Source organism: Saimiri boliviensis, chromosome 6 (assembly GCF_048565385.1).
Source record: "Saimiri boliviensis isolate mSaiBol1 chromosome 6, mSaiBol1.pri, whole genome shotgun sequence".
In the NCBI taxonomy this organism is placed as follows: Eukaryota; Metazoa; Chordata; class Mammalia; order Primates; family Cebidae; genus Saimiri; species Saimiri boliviensis.
Genome location: NC_133454.1, coordinates 73,508,898 through 73,525,765, shown reverse-complemented (window position 1 = coordinate 73,525,765; position 16,868 = coordinate 73,508,898). Strand labels below are relative to the sequence as shown.

At 45.3% G+C, this 16,868-nt stretch overlaps 1 protein-coding gene and 1 non-coding gene across 11 annotated transcripts in view; both read right to left on the bottom strand.

Annotated features, from left to right (window-relative positions):
* NUMA1 (nuclear mitotic apparatus protein 1) overlaps nt 1–16,868 on the bottom strand; it is an 82,597-nt gene that overhangs the window by 38,412 nt on the left and 27,317 nt on the right. For 2 of the 10 annotated variants that reach the window (XM_003923412.4, XM_010334290.3), the window contains exon 1: nt 1,713–2,135. The exons of 4 other annotated variants lie outside the window; for them this stretch is intronic. The gene's annotated coding sequence lies outside the window, so the exon portion shown is untranslated. Of the gene's footprint in view, nt 1–513; nt 741–1,290; nt 1,654–1,712; nt 2,136–2,200; nt 2,375–2,577; nt 2,835–16,868 lie in introns of those variants that run through there. 4 more of the 10 variants (XM_010334284.3, XM_010334288.3, XM_010334289.3 and 1 more) reach the window with 4 other exon arrangements.
* LOC120364783 (U6 spliceosomal RNA) lies at nt 8,502–8,603 on the bottom strand. The gene has a single exon (XR_005579925.1). It is a non-coding gene; the product is annotated as a U6 spliceosomal RNA (small nuclear RNA).

The window sequence follows — 16,868 nt, the reverse complement described above, 5'->3', positions numbered from 1 at the left end:
GCTCAGATGCAAGAAGCAGGACCAGAGGGTCAAGTTGCTGAGTTCTGGGGTCTGTTCTGCAAAAGCTTCAGTTTTAAGTACAAAAAAAGTGATAGGCCAAAGGCCAGAGGGTCTGAGCTGCAGCAGCACTGCTCTCCTCACCCGGCCCCTGGCCTGGGTGTCAGCTCCTTTGAGATTGCCTCTTAGCGACTTATTGCCCATCCCGGGAACACCAGCCCTACCTCAAGATAACACCAAAGTGACCTTTGGTCCCAGAGAGTTGCTAAACTATACTGATCTCTCAGCTCATGGGCCCTTGATTCTGCTGAACCCTCATTCTCTTAGTGCTAACTCCCACTCCCAGAATTTCAGACACCAAAGCCCACACAAGCTCCCACCTCGAAGGGTCCTTCCCAGAACCCCACCCCCTTCTCCACCTGATAATTCCAAAGGCCTAGAGCCTCACAGCTCACAAAGGAAATGGCTGCCCCATCTGTGCGCCAGTGCTCACTTGCAAAATTTACCACCACTTACCCTAAGACCCCGCCTGCCTGTAGCCATAAGAATTCCATGTTCTATACCCCTTTCTTAGAAAGATACTCCCCATCTGAGAGACACCCACATCCAAAGAGTAAAAACCCTGATCTTGGGGCTCCTCCTCCTCCAACTCTGGAATGGATAGGTCAAGGAGGCACATGTGAGCAAACACACAGACCTCACCTGGCAGGTTACCCAAGAGGGGCCAAGCCACCTTGCCCTAGGCCAATAAGCTATAAAAACAGCATAGGAAATACTTTTCTGGTACATCTCCTGTCTCTGAGAAGGTAAAAGGCCAAAGGACCAGTGGCTCCAAAAGAAGCCATACAGAGAAAAACAAATCTTTTTCAATTCCTGGGGAGTCCTAGGTAGACCATCTGGTCCAAATTCAAAGAGTTTCCTGAGGTCAGGGGCAAACCAGTTTGGCCTTCTAAAGGGACTAACTTGAGCTCAGGCCTCCTCCTCTGCACACAGACCACTCCATCTTTGTAGCCCAGAGTTTGGCCCAGAACCTCAAGGCCATGGAGAGGAACAAGGGAGGGATTGCAGGGGAACCAAGATTCTCCGGTTTCTTCCAAAGTGGCTTACTGATATCTGCCCCTTCTCCCCATGCTCTGGAAGGTCCAGATCAAGATGATGGCAAAAGCGTTGCAATCAGGAACCAGACCTGCAGCCATGTATTGTACTGGGGCACATACATACACATTTACGTAAACACACACACGCACTCTCACCCAGGCCCCCACCACTATATTCACACACCCTGGTCCCTACCAGCTGACATAATGAATCTGTTTTCACTGCCCACCACCGCGCGCACACCCAGGGCCTCATGCAGAAATGGAGACGCTCTCTCCTGAGCTGTCTCTACAGCTCAATGTGCAGGCGCACACGCTTTCCTTCTCTGAACAAAAACACGCTGACATCTAAGCAAGGGGGAAAGAAAGCAACCCTTTGCTCTGAAAGGCGCCAACTCCCGGATGTTGGCAAGCTCTGCTCCACAGCGCCTGTTTCTGAGTATGTTTACTTGCTCTCCCTCTCCTCTCCCTCCCCTTTAAGGATGGCGCAGGAAAGGGAGGTGAGGGGGGAGAATCCACCCCACCCCACCCCCTCGTCCATGTTTGAACAAAAACCCAGAGAAAGTGAGGGAGAAAAATTCTCCGTGCGGTACGGGGCGTGGGGGGGGGGGTCCTTACCAGATTCCTAAAGCCAAACGAATCTACAGGTTTTAATCCGCCATTAGCATTTAAATCTTGAAAGGAGAGGAGGAAGGGGGGGCCAGTGGAAAGTAACCCCACACACAAAAGAAAAGTTGTTGGTTTTCTTCTCAGTCTGCCTGGCAGGAGCAATCTTCCTGGCTGACAGCCAGAAGTGCGTCACAGCCAGGAGTCTGCTTTCTTTAAAGGCACAGCAAGCTTCCCTGATCTGGGAGCGACAGCAAGCAGGGGACTCTCAGTGGGGGTGGGGCCCGGAGGGAGAGGGCACACTGGAGAGGAGGGGCTGCAAAAGGGATGGCTGGAGCCTTGGTCCACGAACAAGAAAAACAAGACGAATGGGGGCGGTGGGTTGGGGGTGAAGGCACAAGCAGGCAGGCAAAATTACTGAACTGCAACAGCAGCAAGAGCCAAGGCAAACTGTGGCATAAACGCACAAAACACATCTCACAGTGGCCTGCCTGACAAACCTGGGATCAACCGGACATTCCCCCTTCACTCTGTTTTCCACCCAGAGTTTAAGGCAGCAGTAATAATCTGTCCACGTCTCTGGACAGCAATGGAAGGGTAGGCCAAGGGCTGTCCTGATGATTAGATCAGCCCCTGCCTGTCGGACAGCAGGGCAGGGAGGAAGACCCGGGAAGAGAGGCTTTGAAGAACAAGCAACATGCAGGCCCTTTGATCAGAAGCAGCTTCCTGCCGGCCCCAGGGCAGGCTGTGTCTTTAAGCACACCCATGCCGCTCACACACAAAGCACCTTGCCTTCTTCCATGGGTACCGCCTGCCCTGCTCTGGGACACGGCCACCCCCTAAGTCCATTCCCCGAGGGAATCTCTCCAGCCCATACCTTCTGCGTGGCAAGGCCAGGATGCCGTGCTGTGCCCGCTCCTCCCCCTCTGCCACCCAAACAAGAAGCCCAGGCAGATTCTGGCCCTGGAGTACAGGCCTGCGCTGTCCTGTGCTGCGTGCTATTGTCAGCTGTGGAATGGCCGCCAAAATCCCAGCTGTGCTGCCAGAACCTAATCCCCTGTTCCGCTGAGCATTTGTGGGGAGGGGCTGAGGAGCCAAGGCACGAGACCGAGTACACCAGGCACTGGCTGCAGCCCTTAACAGACGCAGGCACTGGGACTTGTAGGCTCTGCCTCTCCTACACGGCTGAAAACAAAAGATGTCTGACTCTTAAATAAAACCACAGCATTTCCCCCAACTGAATAGCGACCTTCACCAAGGCTGAGAGGGAAGCCCACCAGATAGTCAACAATCGCCCCCTTATCTTATGCCACAAACATTTACTGAGCACCTACTATGTGCAAGGCACTCCTATAGGAAACTGTAGGAAGTATACAAAGATGAATTAAACTGAGCATCTGCACTGAGGTAGGTTGTAATTCCATGGGAAATGAGAAATGTGACTTGAATGTTGCATTTCAAACTGGTGTACGAAGTTCCACAAAACCTGTAAAGAAAAATTCTAACCAGTTTCGGGTAGGGAAGGATTAAGATAACGAAGTGCCATTTTAATTTGGACCTTGAAACACACAGGTAGCATTTCCCCAGATGGAAAGAGAGGTGTGGGAGGAAGAGAAAGCAGAGAGAAGGCATAGACGCAGTGGGAGAAAAGGCTTGAAGGGTGAGGTAGGGTCAGAGAGCTGGGAGAATCTTGAACCTCAAACCAAGGAATCAAAGATTTGGAAGTTTACTTGTTGTCTGTTATTAACACAGAGCTGTGGTATAACAAAAACTGTGCCCCAAGTTTATTCTGTATATACCTGAACAAGACTAGCAGCAATGAGGTAAGTCAGGAGGCTGCACAGACAGGAGACAGGTAATGACGGCACACAAGATGGTAAGGTAAGAGAGAATGGAAAGGGGGGCTTCCCACAATGGCTTACACCTGTAATCCCAGCGAAATGGATCACTAGAGCCCAAAAGTTTGAGACCAGCCTGGGTAACATAGGGAGATCCCATCTCTACAAAAAATTTCATTAATAAAAATCAGCCAGGTATACTGGCCCACACCTACAGTTCCAGCTACTCGGGAGGCTGAGGTGGGAAGATTGCCTGAACCCAGGTAGAAGAGGCAGTGAGAGACAGTGTGGAGACAGGATAAAGAACCGATAGGAAGCCCAGACAGACTCTCCAGGGGATGAAATTATAACCGATGATATGCAGAATTAAACTGAGGAGATGACAAGGATGTCAGAACAAGAGAGAAAAGAGTATAATAATAGCTGGCAGGGCATGGTGGCTCACACCTGTAATCCCAGCACTTGGGAGGCTGAGGTGGGCAGAGGGTGTGAGCCCAGGAGTTTGATACCAGCCTGGGCAACATGGCAAAACATGCCTCTACTAAAAAATACAAACACACACACACACACACACACACACACACACACACACACACACACACAAGCAAAAAAAAAAAAAAAAAAAAAAAATTAGCCAGGCAGTTTTGTTGTTGTTTTTTTTTAGAGGCAGGATCTCACTTTGTCACCCAGGCTGGAATGCAGTGGTGAGATCATAGCTCGCTCTAACCTCAAACTTCTGGGATCAAGTGATTCACCTGCCTCAGCCTTCCAAGTAGTGGGAGTACAGGTGTGTGCCACCATGCCTGGCTAATTTGTTTTTTGTAGAGACAGGGTCTCAATATGTTATTTAGGCATATCATTATTTTAAATTCTTCTCTAAAAATTCTATGCTTCTCCCAAAGCCCTGGGATTGCATGTGTGAACCACCACACCTGGCTCAGAGTTGTCCTTGTCTGTTTCTACTAGAGGGTATACCATAGAGGTCACAATCATTGGTTCATGCCACCATGCCCAGTTAAGTTTTGTATTTTTTTGTATAGGCAGAGTTTCACCGTATATATATAACACATAGGTTAAAATGTTTTACATAAAAAGTAATCAGTAAAACTTCATGATTTAGAAACAAATTAGTTTCTTTTTTAGTGTCAAAGTTCCAGCTACTCAGGGGACTAAGGTGGGAGAATTGCTTGAACTCGGGATGAGCAGAGATCATGCCACTGCACTCCAGCCTGGGTGCTGGAGTGCAAGACTGTTTCAGTAAATAGACAGACAGATAGAGAGTAGCGAATGCTTACCGAGTGCATACTATGTACCCGATACTATTCTACTGACCTAATATGGACTAACTCATTAATCTTAAAAACTCCCTTAATGAACTAGGTACTATTATCACCCAACTTTAGAGAGGAGGAAATTGAGCCACGATATTAAATAATTTGCCAAGATCACATAGCAAGTAAATGGCAGAAGTCTCTACCACATACTGCTAACTATTTGACATTGGCAAGAAACATCTGAGCTTTAGTATCCCTATTTGTAAAATAAGAATAAAGATGTGTTATAAAGTGATGAGGATTAATTCAATAACACCTATAAGGTGTCCAACACACTGGCTAGCATGTAAGGCACAGGTGGGTGCTTCCTGCAGACTAATTCCTATTTGGCATTTTGGTCCCTTGTCACCAAGGTGTCCAAGCAGAATTTGGCTCACCAATTGTTTGGGAAGCTAGAGAGGTATTCCACCTGGAGCAGGAGACTGGATCCTCTGTCTGTCTGCCTTCTTCCCATCAGTCTGCCTCTCTAGATTTGACTTTAGGGTCTAGCTCAAATATTTAATGTATTTAATTTAATATTCCCAACTCCTCAAATATTTAATAGTTAACAAGGGTTATCTTGTGGGGAGAGTTAGAGTGTGGGGAACGTTCACTTGGGGACTTTCTATGCTGTATGTTTGCATTTATTTTTAATAATCCTGTATTACACTGGTGATCAGAAAAATGTATCTACATCCTACTCTTAGCACTTATGTGTATTTGTATGAAAGTCTTGTCTTCATATCTAGAATGGAAATTCCTCAAGGGCATAACCAGTTCCACCTCTCTCTCTCTCTCTGTGATCCCCCATAGCACCTAGCACACTACGGCTCCTTAAATCTGCTTCTTGAAACTACTCTGGATGTGAGGTTTACAAATTCAACTTTCTGGCCACCAGAAAATGACTGTGGTGGGGTGGGTGGTTGGGATGAGGTGGGAGTGGGGGTCAGACCAAGGCCGTTGGCTGTAGACTCCATCACCCTGCTGCTTCTTTCAGGCCCTGTAGCCTATTCTAGCCACAGTATCATATGTAGTTTACAGTTAGCAATCACTATTAGCAGAAAGAAAAGTTCTTATCCAAAGGAGCACCATGAAAGCAAAGGCAAAGCAAATTATCAAAACTTTTACAGAAAAGCAAAGTGGCAAACCTAATTGTTTGTTTGTTTCTTGAGACAGAGTCTCACTCTGTCACCCAGGCTTGAGTGCAAGTGACATGATCATGGCTCACTGCAGTCTTGGCCTCCTGGGCTCAAACAATCCTCCTGCCTCAGCCTTCCAAGTGGCTGGGACTACAGGTGTGTGCCACCATGCCTAAGTTTTGTTAAGTTTTGTATTTTTTTGTATAGGCAGAGTTTCACCCTGTTACCCAGGCTGGTCTCAAACTCCTGGGCTCAAGTAATCTGCCTGCTTCAGCCTCCCAAAGTGCTAAAATTACAAGTATGAGCCACCACAGGCCTGGTCAAACATAATTTAAAGATTGGCATTATCAACACTCCCGAGTTGTATGAGGTGAAAATAGGAGGCAGGCCTGCTAAAAATGCCCTGGCCACATATGACAGTTGGTCAGCCCTGAAGTTTCCTAGCCCAGATAGAATTGATACCGTCTCAAAAGCGTACAAGCTGTCTCCCCAGCCTGGCCCCTTGCTCTAAACTCAAGGCAACAGCTTCCAGCTGTGCAGCCTCGGAGGGGCTGAACCCTCCCCTGGAACCTCTCTGCAAGGCTGCCAAGTTTCTGGGCCAGTTCTTCAGTACAGCCCAAGGAGCCTGGCCAGTTTTTCCAGCCCTTCCCTCCTCTTCCTCCCTCCTTTGGTGGCAGCAGAATTTCCACAGCCCCTCTCACAGCCTAGACAGGTAGCAGGTGGCCACATGGATCCTGCCTGATTCTGCAAGCCCCCAATTACTGTCCCCAGAAGTGTGGGAAAGGAATGATAAAACCATTCTAGAAAGAGAGGAAAGGAAAGGGATGGGGAGGGAGGGAGAGGGAGAGGGAGAGAGAGGGAGGGAGAGAGAGAGAGAGAGAGAGAGAGAGAGATGGGGAGGAAGGGAAAGGGAGGGGAGGGGAGGAGAGGGGGGAGGGGAGGGAAAGGGAAGGGAAGGGGGAGAGGGGAGGGGAGGGAGGAGGGGGAGGGAAGGGGGGAGGGGAGGGGGAGAGGGGAGGAGAAGGAAAAAGGGGAGGGGGAGGGGAGACGGGAGGGAGGATGGGAAGGGGAAGGAGGAGGCAGAGGGGAGGGAGAGAGGGGAGGGGGAGAGGGGAAGGGGGGAAGCAGGAGGGGAAGGGGAGGGAGAGAGGGGAGGGGGAGAGGGAAAGGGAAAAGAGGAGGGGAGGGGGAGAAGGAGGAGGGGGAGGGGAGGGAGAGAGGGGAGGGGAGAGGGGGAAGGGAGGGAGAGATGGGAGGTGAGGAGGGGGAGGGGAGGGGAAGGAGGAGGGGGAGGGGGAGACAGGGAGGGAAGGGGAGAGGGAACGGAGGAAGAAGGAAGGAAGGAAATTACCTTAAATGCAGTAGAGAGGGCTGGGTGCAGTGACTCATGCCTTAATCCCAGAACTTTGGGAGGTAGAAGCGGGCAGATTGCTTGAGCTCAAGAGTTCAAGACAGGCCTGTTCAACATGGCAAAATCCCATCTCTACTAAAAATACAAAACTTAGCTTGTGGTGACACATGCCTGTAATCTCAGCTACTTGGGAGGCTGAGGCAAGAGAATCGCTTGAACCTAGGAGGCCGTGGTTGCAGTGAGCTGAGACTACGCCATTGCACTCTAGTCTGGGTGACAGAGCCGGACTCTGTCTCAAAAAAGAAAAAAATTTTTTTAATTAAAATAAATAAATAAATTTCAGTAGAATTCAGATAGAGGTTAGAAGGGGGTGGTTAGAAGGAGCACAAAGATTGTTTCAAACGGTCAAGTGATCCTCCTGCCTGCCTCTCTAGTAGCTGGGACTACATGCACATGCCATTGCACCAGGATTTATATTGTCATTTTTGAAAATTTAAACAAAAAAAGACTGAAGCTGGGTGTGGTGGTTCATGCCTGTAATCTCAACACTTTGGGAGGATCATTTGAGCTCAGAAATGCAAACTCCTCAGAAGATCAAGGCCAGCCTGGGTAACATAGCAAGACTCCCATCTCTACAAAAAATAAAAGAATTAGACAGGCATGGTGGTGTGCACTTGTAGTCCTACTACTCAGGAAGCTGAGGTGGGAAGACTGCTTGAGTCCAGGAGTTTGAAGTTACAGTGAGCTATGATCATACCACTGCACTCCAGCCTGGGCAACAGAGCAAGACATGTCTCAAAAAACAAAAACAAATACTAGGAGAGTTCAAGTCCCCAGTCATTGCCATGGGATGATTCTAACACAAATAATGATCCTGGTACTCAAGGCCCTCCATGACCAGGCCCCGTTTTACCATCTAGAGTCGTTACGCCCTTACCCAAACCCTCCACCCTGCCAGGCAGGTCTATAAGGTTACAGATTATCTTGAGGATTAGACAAGATGATCTCAGGGGAGAGGCTCTGGATTATCTACAAATTACAACAGTAAAAGCAACAATACTGACAGTCTTTAGATATTTATTATGCCAGGACATAAGTGACAGAGAAAAGACTAGAAGGCATTGTATTGGGCAGTTTTATTTTTTTTAGTAAAATTTTTCAAAAATATGGAACTCGACGAATTTGCATGCCATCTTCGCAAAGGAGCCATGTTAATCTCTGTATTGTTCCAATTTTAGTACATGTGCTGCTGAAGCAAGCACTGGGCAGTTTTAAAGATGAGGAAATGAGTCTCAGGATCTAGGAGACTTAACATGATTTAGTCATATAGTAAGTAGTAAGTTGTCTACCTTGTCCCTATATTATTCTCTTTTTTTTTCGAGATGGAGTCTCTCTCTGTTGCCCAGGTTGGAGTGCAGTGGTGTGATCTTGGCTCCCTGCAACCGCCAGCTCCCGGGTTCATGTGATTCTTGTGCCTCAGCCTCCTGAGTAGCTGCGATTACAGGCATGAGCCACTGGACCCAGCCAACCTATATTATTCTCTATAGCTTTTAAATCGACAATCATTGAGTGAATGAATAAAAGCTAGCCCATTCTCAGTGAATCAAAAAAGCCATGCGCTTTTCCTCATGAAAATCAACTTTTTTTTTTTTTTTTTGAGACAGAGTTTTGCTTTTGTTGCCCAGGCTGGAGTGTAATGGCACAACCTTGGCTCACTGTAACCTCCACCTCCCGGGTTCAAGCGATTCTCCCGCCTCAGCCTCCCAAGTAGCTGGGATTACAGGCACCCAACACAACGTCCAGCTAACATTTTGTATTTTTAGTAGAGATGAGGGTTCACCATGTTGGCCAGGCTGGTCTTGAACTCCTGACCTCAGGTGGTCCACCCGCCTGGGCCTCCAAAGTGCTGGGATTACAGGAGTGAGCCACCATGAGGTCAAAAAGCAACTTCTTAATATAATCAAATAGCTCTAATTTCAAAACTAATCACTAAAAAATTTTTTTCTGAGGATGTGAGAGCTTTACAAACGTTAAAGGACCAAAACTCCTCTGTAAACAACAAGCACCAAGAAAAGTCTTCTACTAGGAGGGATGAGAGGGAGAGGCAGAAAGGAAACACTGGTGCTAGAGGGAAGGTCTGCTGTTTCAGGAGCCTGACCTTGAGCTTATTTATTATGGCCTCATTCTCCCTCTCCAGAGGATAGTGGCTGATTAATGAGGCAGTGTTGGTAAGCTTGAGTCTTCCTGGGGAGAAAAGCAGAGGGCAAATCAAAACCCAGAGAGGATTCATTGTAACATCCAAGAGGCCCACTCAGTTCTTTCTCAAGAAGGTCTTTCTAGCCGGCCGCGGTAGCTCAAGCCTGTAATCCCAGCACTTTGAGAGGCGGAGGCAGGTGGATCACGAGGTCAAGAGATCGAGACCATCCTGGTCAACATGGTGAAACCCCGTCTCTACTAAAAATAAAAAACATTAGCTGGGCATGGTGGTGCATGCCTGTAGTCCCAGCTACTCAGGAGGCTGAGACAGGAGAATTGCCTGAACCCAGGAGGCGGAGGTTGCAGTGAGCCGAGATTGCTCCATTGCACTCCAGCCTGGGTAACAAGAGCGAACCTCTGTCTCAAAAAAAAAAAAAAGGTCTTTCTACAAAACAGCTATGAACCTCTCCACCCTGTTTCACTGTCACAGAGGAGTAAAACAGCTCTATCCCTACGGGCAACATATCAACATATCTAGCACAACATTTGCTCACAAACACAGAACTAATTAAGAAATGCAAAGGAACCTGAAACGGAGGGGAAATATTCTGACTGGAGACAGCCTCCATAGTGGTAGAAAACATACTAGATCTGGTGTTGAAAGCCCCTGGAGTGGGGGTGGGTCACTTACTAGCTATGTGGCTTAATGCAAGTCACAGAGGCAAATTACTGGGACCGAAGCTAGGGTCAGATCAGATCTAAAGTACCTTTTTAGGGCCAGGCATGGTTGCTTGTGCTTGCAATCCCAGCACTTTTGGAGGCCAAAATGGGAGGATCACTTGAGCCAAGGAATTTGAGACCAGTGTGGGCAACATAGTGAAACCCTGTCTCTACAAAAAAAATTGCATATATATGGGCATGGTAGTGTGTGTCTTGTAGTCTTGGAAACTTGGGAGGCTGAGGTGGGAAGATCACTTGAGCCCAGGAGTTTGATGTTACAGTGAGCTATGATCATGCCACTGCATTCCAGCCTGGGCAATAGAGTGAGACCTCGTCTCCAAAAAAAAAAAATAAACAAAGTACCTTTCCACCTCCAAAATTTGCAACGATTCTTTCCACAGGATACCCATTCTCAACAAAAAATCTTGCAATAGAACTTGTCAAATAGAATCTGGTCAAAACATTACTAGTTAGGGTGTTCTTTCCAAAAAATAGTAAATCTCCTAGAAATAGGCACATTGTGTTTTACCCTATTAGGACCCATCCCCAAAGTGAGACACATGTGGGTGCTTCATTAATATTCTGTTGAAAGGTCTTTGGAAACTGGTAGTACCAACTTAGCATGGCAAACAATGCAAGGTGATTGGAGCTACGCTCAAGGAACTACAAGGCAGCTTTTCAAAAATAAAAGCCACAAAATGCAATTTATAACTACCTCTGTCTAAACAGCCTGAAGCAAAGTAGCTTTCTATACCTAGGTCCTCACCCCTTCTCCTCTCCACCTCTCTACTTTATCGTCCCTGTCCTACCCAGCACTGAGACCCTTGTCTTTCTGGTTCCAGGTTCACTTTTCCTTTTTCCACACCAGAAGGCTTTTAGTCATTGATAGAAATGAACAAACATGAATATGAGTTCTAAAGAGGAAGCTAGATTGCCTCAGGAATCAAACTTGTCAATATGTTACTAGTAAGTGAAATAAGTGGGAATGGTGTCTAACACATGGGTATGATAAAATAAAACCCTAAAATACATATTGTGCTAGGGATCTGAACAGACTTCAGGATTTTTTAAAGAAGGCTGTGTCTCACATCTCAATTAATCTTCTCAAAAGAATCCTAAGAGGCAAGGTTTATTCCAGTTTTATAGATTAGGAACCTAAGGCTCAGCAAGAAGAAAATACCTGCCTCAAGGTCGATTGGTAAGGTTGCAGAGTCAGACTTCAAAGAGACATTTTCTAAATCCAGTGCTCCCTCCAGCACATCTCAACTACATTCTCTATCTTTCTCATCAGTATAGGCCTTTATGTATACAAAACATTTCTGCATTCACTGTTCATACTGTTCCTGCCACAGCTCATGAAAAGGGCAATCCAAGTGTCTAAATATTAGTTACCAGATCTATCTCACCCTTTTTTATTTTTATTTTTTTTGAGACAGGGTCTCACTCTGTCACCCAGGCTGGAATGCACTGGCACAATCATAGCTCACTGCAACCTCAAACTCCTGGGCTAAGGTGATCCTCCTACCTCAGCCTTACAAGTAGCTTGTACAACAGGCATGCGCCACTACACCTCATTATTTTTAATTTTTAGTAGAAACGAAGTACTTGCTATGTTGCCTAGGCTGGTCTCAAACTCCTGGACTCACGTGATCCACCTATATTGAACTCCCAGAGTGCTGGGATTTACAGGTGTGAGCCACTGTGCCAGCTTATCCCCACTTTTAAAAATGCTAATAAATAACTTGATCACCATTAGATAAAATAAATTCTATGTACCTGGCATCACTGAGAAGTGCAAAATTTCACACAAGCAATTTTCCTACTAACTGAAGTTTATCCCTTTTAAGGAAAAGCTCTTTCTTTATATCAAAACACATTCTCCAAAATACAGATGATATATTACTCTTTACTTATAATTAATAAAATCTGATCAGGGATATTAGACCATAAACATGATATAAACATGCTACAAACTGTGCTAGGAATTCAAAGATGAATGTTTTTTGTTTTGTTTTGTTTTTGTTTTTTGAGACAGGGTCTGACTCTGTTGCCCAGGCTGGAGTGCAGTGGTGCAATCTCAGCTCACTGCAACCTCCGCCTCCCAGGTTCAAGTGATCTTCTCCGCCTGAGCCTCCCAAGTAGCTGGGACTACAAGGCATGCACCACCATGCCTGGCTAGTTTTGCATTTTTTGTAGAGACGGAGTTTTGACATGTTGCCCAAGCTGGTCTTGAGCTCAAGCGATTGGCCCACCTTGGCCTCCCAAAGTGCTGGGATTACAGGCCCAGCACTTGATCTGGCCCAAAGATAAATCTTTAAACTTGAGTTTATAATCTTGTAGAGGAAGAGACACATCTATAACCATAATATGAAGCCAAAGAACATGGGTATGCTTGGGGTATGCTGAAAGGAAAGTGAGATAATACAAGCAAGGCTAGTGGGGACCAACAACACAGGGTGACTTACTGAAGAGCAGTGGGAGGTGCTGAAGAGTCCCGGGCAGAAGAATGGTATACTACTTGTGCTTTTTGAAAAGATGACTGGCACAACAGTGAGGCCAGATGCAGAAAATTGACTTAGGCAGCAGCTGTAGAGATGGAGAGAAAACTGCACTGCCAACACAGGGGCAGCAGGGACCAAAACAGGTGGATTTTTCCAGCTGTGGCACGAAAGGTGGGGAGCTAAAGAGACCACTGAGATTCTTTGGTGAAAAGACTTCAGAATGGGAAAATAAAAGAAGGTACCAGTTTAGAGGGGCAGTGAGGGACTAACTCAGGATGGGATGATGGGGAAAGCTTTACAGAGGAAGTGAGGTTTAAGCTAGATACTTAAATATGAGTAGGCTAAGTAGAGTTTCACCAAAAAGTAAAAAAGGATCATTCTAGGCAGAGAAAACAGTACATGCAAAGACAGAGCATATTACAGTTGAGCAATGGCACACAGTTTTAGGACAGTGCATCAGATGGTAAGAAGCATAAGTAATATTAAACTGTGAGGCACTTGCCTCATGCTAAGAAACTGTAGATGACGAGAAGACAGTAAGGTTTCTAAAGGGAGAAGGTAAAGCAGCATGATCAGGGCTATGTTTCAGAAGGGAAACTGCATGAAGTACAGACTGGAATGGTAAGACACAAGAGGAAGGCAATAGAGCATAATGGCTAAGATTATAAGGTCTGAACTTAAGACAACCTAATACAAATTGTGGGTATACAGCTAATAGCTCTGCAACCTTGGGCAAATTATTTACTCTCTCTGTGCCCTCATTTTCCCCATCTGTAAAATGGGAATAACAGTAGTACTTTATCAGGCACATGCCACCGTCCCTGGCTAATTTTTTTTATTTTTGTAGAGACAGGATCTTGCTATGTTTTCCAGGCAGGTCTAAAACTCCTGGCCAAAAGCGAAGCTCCCACCTTGGCCTCCCAGAGCACTGGGATAACAGGTATGAGTCACTGTGCCCAGCCCATAGTTTCTAATTATGCCTTTTTGTATTTTATTAATAATTTATCTTTCTCTTACTGCCTTAAGTCCCATGAAATCACAAACTATGTGCTCACTACTGAATTCTTAGAAATCAGCACAATGGCTGGCACAGTATGAGCGCCTGATAAGTACTTCTTGAATGAATGAAAAGTTTCAAACTATATATTTTAAATAGACTCTATTTAAATGTAACCTTTATATAGAACCCCAGGACACAGATAAAAGACAGTCTGAAGTAAGGGATGTTTGGAGGCTTGTTCCCTTTGTTTCCCCCTGGTTCTTGAGTCAGTTCTATAGTTCTGTAAAGCTTTACAGAATGCAGTGCAAAAATCATCCTTTTTCGTTACAAGCAAGAAGTAATGTATAAGTAAGGCAATGACAATTAAAATAGCAACAGTAGCTTTGAGAATTCTGACAGGCCCTGACAACCAATTACAGTAGGCCCTCTGTATTCATGGGTTCCATTCAACCAACCTGAGATGAAAAACATTTAGAGGGAAAAAAAAAAGCATCTGTACTGAAGATGTATAAACTTTTTTTTCTTATTATTCTAAACAATACAATGAACAACTATTTACGTAGCATTTACACTGCATTATGTAAGTAACCCAAAGATGATTTAAAGTATATGAAGGACGTGTGTAGGTTACATTAAAATATTATATATTTTATATAAGAGACTTGAGCACCTAGGGGTTTTGGTATCTGTGGGAAGTCCTGAAACCAATTCCTCACAGATACTGAGGGACAACTGTGTAAATGAAGAAAGATAAAAGGATAATTCTCGAAGCACCTCTAAATTTCCTAGCTTGAGTGAATAGATGAACATGTATCAAAAAGCAAGATAAGAATGTAAGAGTAACAACAATTTCCATTCCTTTGAGCATAGTATCACCCCTATCAAGTGAATATTATTAATACCCTTTATTTATAGAGTAAGTCTTTCACAATGTTAAGCAACCTGTTGTGATCTTTATTAGCATAGATCATGAGGCTAAAAAGTAGCAGAATTAAGATTCAAACCCAGCCAGGTGCGGTGGCTCACACCTGTAATCCCAGCATTTTGGGAGGCCGAGGCAGGTGGATTACGAGGTCAAGAGATCAAGAGCATCCTGGCCAACATGGTGAAACCCTGTCTCTACTAAAAAAAAATACAAAAATTAGCTGGGTGTTGTGGTACATGCCTGTAGTCCCAGCTACTTGGGAGGCTGAGGCAGGAGAATTGCTTGAACCCAGGAGGCGGAGATTGCAGTGAGCTGAGATTGTGCCACTGCACTCCAGCCTGGTGCCTGGCGACAGAGCAAGACTCTGTCTCGAAAAAAAAAAAAGATTCAAACTCAAGTCTGCCTCACTCCAAGTCCAAGATCTAAACCATCCTGCTATATTGGCAAGTATTTTGAGAGTTAGCTCTCAGACAGGAGGTTTCTACTGGATACACAGTTAGAAATAATCAGTAATTAATGAAAAATATGATTTGGGGTTAGAGATATGGATTTGGGCTCCATTTGGAACAGTGAATCAATTCAGAATAGTGTCTATGAGAGGATCATGCTTGCTTATAAGGCCTGTAAATGGGTGGTATACTCATTTGTGATTGAAGTTTGTTGATGTACCAAGATCTCTGCTTTGCACAGATCTAGTGGTCATCAGCATTAAGAGAGGAAGTAAGAAACTTTAGGAGAAATTTCAGATCTCTGGGGATTCCTGTTAGGACTTTAGGACTTCTATATTATTTTTATTTTGGGAGAATTTAACAGAAAGCCAGTGACACCACCAATGTCAACAAAAACTGAGACAGTAGAGGTGATAAAGAGAATTGACTTGGGGATCATCCTTCATTTTCTCTCCTGTTTGAGATTCCACCCCTCTCAACAAAAATGACTAGTATTTATATATGGCTCTTTACCACTAACAAAGTGTTTCCCATTTACAAAGTATTTCCTGTTTACAATAATTTCACATGAACCTCACAACAGCTCTGTAAGGTGAGGGCATTATTGTTTTCACTTTACCAAAGAGGAATGAAATCTAGAAAAGTTAAGTTTACCTTGCCTAAGGTCACACAGCTAAAAAACAACGGGACCACCACGCAACCCTGGTCTTCTGGCTCCTAATCTGGGGCTCTTTCCAGAAACTCACCTGAGACAACCATGAGCCACTCACTTATGAACCAAGAGTCACCATCTCTATGTATGCTTTTACTGCACTTGAAAATAAAACAGTAGGGGGATAGTGACTGGGAAGGGAGTAATGGTATGCTGGTAATGTTCTGTTTCTTGATGTAGGTGCTAGTAACACAGGTACGTTCACCTTGTGGAAAAGTCTTTGGGCTGTGAACTTTGTGTACTTTTCTGTATATATGTTATACTTTATTAAATACCAGGCAAGTCAGGCACGATGACTTGCACTTGTAATCCCAGTGACTCAGGAGACTGAGATGGGAAGATCACTTGAGCTCAGGAGTTCAAGATTAGCCTGGGTGACAAAGTGAGACCCCATCTGTCAAAAATTAAAATAAAAATGTTGCAAAAAAGACTGGACTAAACATTTAAAAAGAAAAGAAAAAGAACTAAAAAAATTTGGCTGGGCACAAGGGCTCATGCCTATAATCCCAGCACTTTGGGAGGCTGAGGCAGGCGGATTGCCTGAGGTCAGGAGTTTGAGACTGGCCAACATGGTGAAATCCCATCTCTACTAAAAATACACACACACACACACACACACACACACACTGAATTAGCTGGGTGTGGTCGTGCATGCCTGTAATCCCAACTACTCGGGAGGCTGAAGCACAAGAATTGCTGGAGCCCAAAAGGTGGAGGGTTGCAGTGAGCTGAGATCACACCACTTCACTCCAGCCTAGGTGACAGAATGAGACTCTGTCTCAACAAAAACAAACCACAAATAAAAAAAAAAAGCCAGGTATGGTGGCATGCCTTAAGTCTCAGCTACTCAGTTGGCTGAGGCAGGAGGATCCCTTGAGCCCAGGAGTTTGAGGCTTCGGTGAGCTATAAGTGTGCCACTGTACCCCACCCTGGGTGACACAGCAAGATCCCATCTCTTAAAAAAAAAAAAAAAAAGCAAACTGAGAATCAAAACTTAGGAACACTAAAAGTTGGATGTGTCACA